The sequence below is a fragment of the Triticum dicoccoides genome, chromosome 4B (assembly GCF_002162155.2).
Source record: "Triticum dicoccoides isolate Atlit2015 ecotype Zavitan chromosome 4B, WEW_v2.0, whole genome shotgun sequence".
Taxonomy (NCBI): Eukaryota; Viridiplantae; Streptophyta; class Magnoliopsida; order Poales; family Poaceae; genus Triticum; species Triticum dicoccoides.
This window is the reverse complement of record NC_041387.1, coordinates 80,812,930-80,818,026: the sequence shown is the minus strand read 5'-3', so window position 1 is coordinate 80,818,026 and position 5,097 is coordinate 80,812,930. Positions and strand designations below refer to the sequence as shown.

The 5,097-nt window shown below is 43.4% G+C and overlaps 1 long non-coding RNA gene across 1 annotated transcript; it reads left to right on the top strand.

The window, feature by feature from the left end:
- The first annotated feature begins 434 nt into the window (after window positions 1-434).
- LOC119295144 lies at window positions 435-4,427 on the top strand. Its single transcript, XR_005143775.1, has 6 exons — window positions 435-946; window positions 1,145-1,205; window positions 1,302-1,389; window positions 1,842-2,044; window positions 2,989-3,031; window positions 4,113-4,427. It is a non-coding gene; the product is annotated as an uncharacterized LOC119295144 (long non-coding RNA).
- Window positions 4,428-5,097: the final 670 nt, after the last annotated feature.

Genomic DNA, 5,097 nt, shown 5'->3' with positions numbered 1-5,097 from the left:
CTTCTTCCATTGTATTGTTCATCATCAGCCCCTGATGCAATCCACCACACCACAAACTAGAGTAGGGTATTACACCACAATGGTGGCCCGAACTAGTATAAACCTCGTGTCCCTTGTGTTGTTCTTCATGTAGTTTAGATCCTTTGCGAAGCGACGAGACGTGAGTAGGTAGGAGGTGTGATCCCCGCGCGCACCCCAGAGTTCGAACCTTAAGGGCCTGCCGGAACCCGAAATCCGACAGCGACCTAACATGTGTCGACGTACATAGGGTGTATGGACACGAACAAAGTGTCGGCGTAGGTGGACACATGTCGATCGTTGGAAGCTTGGCGCGCGATTTCGGCGCGAGGGGAGTTTTTTTGGGTTTTCATGCAAAATAACCTCCACTCCGAGCAAACAATCCCCAAATCAAACAACTCCACAACCCTAACCCGTGCCTGTCGCCGCCCACCTTGCGCTCAATCCACAGTCCAGCTGCCATCGCCGCCGGCCTCGCGCTCGATCCACAGTCTGGCCGCCATGGCCGCTGGCCTCGCGCTCGACCCCATCGTCAAGCCGTCGTCCCGGAGGTCGGACCCCCCTCCCCCAAGCTCCACCCCGACATCCACCCATCCTCGCACTCCGCCCCCTCTCCCCGAGCTCCCTCCCGAGATCGAGCCGCCGTCCTCGCACTCCACAATCCAACGACCATCCTTGTGTCCCCCTGACATCCAGCCTCGTCCTCGCAAATCTCCGTCCCTGCTACTGCCGGGGCTCCATCGTCGTGCTCCCGCTGCTTTCAGATCTGTTGCTATCGGGGCTCCATTGCCGGCCTCCCGCTGCTGCCGGACATGCTGATACCAGGGATCCATCTCCAGGCTCATTACGCTGCTGTCGGACCTGCTGCCGAGGCTCCATCTCCTTCGAGTTGCGCCCCTCCCGAAGCCAGCCGTCCCCGTGCCTTGAGGTTAGCGTCAACTCCTCCTAAGTTTTCCTTCGCTGTACTGCTGCACTTAATTCATATGTCGTTGCTTGTGAAAGTAGACAATAGTACAAGAATGTGCTTTTGTTGCTTGATTGTTTTGTACTGCTATTGCCTGAATAATGAATAATGATTCTCGCTTCACCGATGCAAAACTAACACTGCCGCACTATCCAAATTCAGATACTTGACACATTTGATATTAAGGGTGCATCATGGACAAAACGTGGTTGTCTAAGCCTAGGTACATCAAAGTTTCCTTTTTCCCCAACTAATAAGTGGTATAATTATGTCATGAACTGTTCTGATATCCCTGTTTGTGGTGATTGGGTTGGTGTAGATGAGTCGACAACGAAGCTCGGGGCGTGATATGGTGCTCGGTGTAGGTGGCCATGGTGGACCTGAAGCTGGCTGAGATAAGAGATGGGGTCAGTGTTGTGCTCCTCCCGTTCTCATTAACCAAATAGTGCAGAGTGTGGCTGCATGACTGGTGTATATATCCACTTGGACCACCAAAATCAAACTGATAGCAAGAACTAGATATAGTGCTGAGTTATAGTTCGTAAACAGATCCATATTAGTTCAGAGATCCGCACAACAAATTTGTACATTTAGAATGACCACCAAAATCCAGCAGTACAATTAACTATATTGGAAGAGTTTATTTAATCAATATGTGCATATGAAACAACAAATTAACCCGCGTGAACTATCCATGGAATTATGCAATGCACAGACAAATATTCGGACAACATGATGTTTCATTCCGAGGCTATAGTCACATCACTGAAACCAAACAATTATATATGATTCCCCATAGACAGATTGCACCAAACACTCTAGTTACTTGCCTACAGCTAATTATTTTTCTTATTGCCAGGGAGGTATCAGATTATGGAGCTCGGGGATCTGTCTTGCCTGTTCTGAACCGAAACAGCAGCCTCACTCTCTTCTTGGTCTTGAATAACAGTGAGCTGCTTCTCAAATGTCCCATCGCATAAAGGCTGCAGCACCCTGAGCTCCTCATTATCTGCTCCATGATCAAGATCCATAGACACCGAGAGCCGCACACTTGGCTGCAAGGTTTGCCTGGACGACTCTGAATCGAAACCAATCCTAGATTGGGAGCTGTATGCATATTCCATTTGCGCAGATCCAGCCAAAGCACTTAATTCATAGTCCGCAAAATGGGCACTCTATGTAATGCAAGGAAAATCTAGCTTAGAAATCTACACGGAATCTGCACTGCGCTTGGCTAAATCAACTTACCTGTCCACCGGGTCTTTACATAATCTCACATGATTGTTAACTATCAATCTTCCATAAAAAAAATCCAACTTACAATTTCAGTTTGGCTGACATGCACTAGAGGCATTAAACCAACAAAGTTGACACCTCAGGTCTGAGTTATGCTGAACTTTTTGATCTTTTTATTAACCACATCGGTGGTCTCAAAAAAATTCATGAGTAGCAACACAGACTAAGAAATTGCTATTTATCTTATCTATGTTATAAGAAACCGGAGACTGAATTCTCCGACATGGAGGGATTCCTTGAGAGCACATCAACACCTGAAGCTGCTGTTGTTGCAGCTCTACACTTTTTCTTCTTTCCGGACACCCGACAGCCCGAGCATACAAGAGCAGCACGAGCAGGCCTTGCTGTGCAACATCAGCAGAGCGCTCTCAGTGCAGCGGAACTACTCGTGCGTCTCCGACGACAACATACTTGATACTGAAGTTGAAGAGTGTAGCACGGTTGATGAGCTGAAGCGGCATGAAAACATTAACTTCTATTAAAAATAAGGATATTTCCATGTTTAACCTTATTATCGATGTTTATTAAAATTGGATATGAAAAAGGTGCACAATGACACATGAAGTAGGTTGTGCCCCTTTTATCGCCCGGTGCAATGCACGGGCATTCTTACTAGTAATAATTACATGTAGGCCTATTTTTGAATGCCTATTTTTCAGTTGTTTTGGGAATTAGACTAAGGAGTAATGATTGTTATTGGCTTGTTGCAGATCAAAGATGCCAAGAAGACAACTAATGTGCCAGGAGGTGCAGGTACTAACAGCAGTTGCCTCTACTTATTGAAGCTTTAGACTTTTGTTTCCTCTTTAAATAGATGGTAACCTCGGCTTCATCCTCAATGGCTCATGATATTGTAGTATCTCTTCATCTAATTTATACATTACAAGTAAACTGAATGTGTCAGGATAATACACAAAAGATGTGCAACATAACTACATAAGGCCCAGCCATGTTTCCTCATAGCATCTAATAGTTCAGTAGAATCTACTATTGCCAGTTCTTAAATATTATTACAACCTACAACTCTTAATACATGACAAGCCCATTTCTTTATAAACTACTACTGCCTGTTTTTAAATATGACAAGCTACAGCTACTACTATGAGTTGTTAATATATAACACTACTGATCGGGAATCCTATCTTATGGTATTTATTGCCAAGTTTGTATGCATCATCTTATCCTTTATAACCTTTTGCAGACTCACAGAGCTGCCATGTTAGCTTATTAACTTGCCACCAGTCTGAACTTTTGAGCTGCAGAATAGAATATTGTAATTCTGATGGTGTCATGCGGCTCAATTAAGAAACGATTCTGCGGAAACATATTGATAATCCACATCCTGATCTTGGTCAAATATGTTATAAACTAGAAAATAGCCACATCCTAATTCTGCATCCTTTCACCTTGTAGTAGTTTTGTTTGTTTGTTGTCATACCTAGCTTATTTTTGAGAATGTGTACCACTCGTCATAAGCATTTCTGTAGCATATATGCACAAGTAGATTTTCTGGGAATGCTCTTGCTAATAATTCTGGGACATGAAATCAAAATGAACTCAAGTGTGTTGATCAAATGATGTTGACAAAAATAGCAGAACATTGTTTCCTGTGGTGATTGATTCCTGTTGAGAAGGAAGCCCGCAACACTACACTTCACCGCATAGGAAAAAATATATTTGTGTGTATTCATGGTCATATAACAATGTTACTCTTGCATGAACAATCAAGTATAAGCTAGCATGTGCTGCTCTAGCCTAACAATCTTCATATGAGCTTTGAACAACTTTTGGATTGATTGCACTTTCGTGACAAATTCATATGGAATATTTTCAGATACTTAGCCACCTAGCATTGGATGTGAGGAGGACTTTGAGTGTCATGGAACATACATGGCTGTTAGCAGTATTTTGGACCAACCAACTTCAATCATTTCTTGAATCTTATGTGTGTTCTAGACCATTTGGTGCTTCAAGTGTTTTGGAGTAGAAACTTTGTGCTCATGTATGTGATTTGTGTGTTTTGGACCATTGTTTGAATTAGTTGAGACTAGCAATTAGTGGCCCTTTTTATGTGACTTGTGTGTTCTGGATGGTCAAACTATGCTTGTGAACCTGTGTGAATATATATTTATGTATGTTTGCGAACCTATCATCGTTGTCGTCCAATATGTGTTCATCTTGATGGTGTTTGTGGATCAAATTTAGTATATGTATCAAATCATTGATTTGGTTGTACATTACCTTTCCAATAATTTATCTGTTGGTAAACAGATTCTTGTAGAGTAATTGTCAGCCCTGGCTACTACCTAGCTAGATAGAATAAATGTAGGCAATTGTACATACCTAGCTAGACAGAGTATGTGTCATCCAAGGTATGTACCTATCTAGACAACATAAGTGTCGGCAAAGGTATAAATCTTCCTAACAGAACAAGTGTCGGCAAAGGTATATACCTAGCAGGACAACTTATGTGTCGCCAAAACTAGGGTCTATGTTCACACCCCATCTGTTGCCGTAGCTAGGGTGTATGCCCACAAATCATGTGTCAGGGAAGGTAGGTGTATGTGCATAGGCAAACTGTTGGCGTAGGTAGGGTGTATGCCGACTCAAAATGTGTCGGCAAGTGAACTTCTGTCGGCAATGCCTTTCCCCACAGCAAGTTCTCCGACTGTTCAGTCTTTTGTCAGCATATGTGTTAGCTACAAATTATGTGTCGGCAAAGACACCCTATGACGACAGATTGATGTGTCACCAATACTTGACCATGGTGTAGTGGTTGTCTTCTATCGTGCTTTGGTTTCTTCCCTTTTATCACTAGA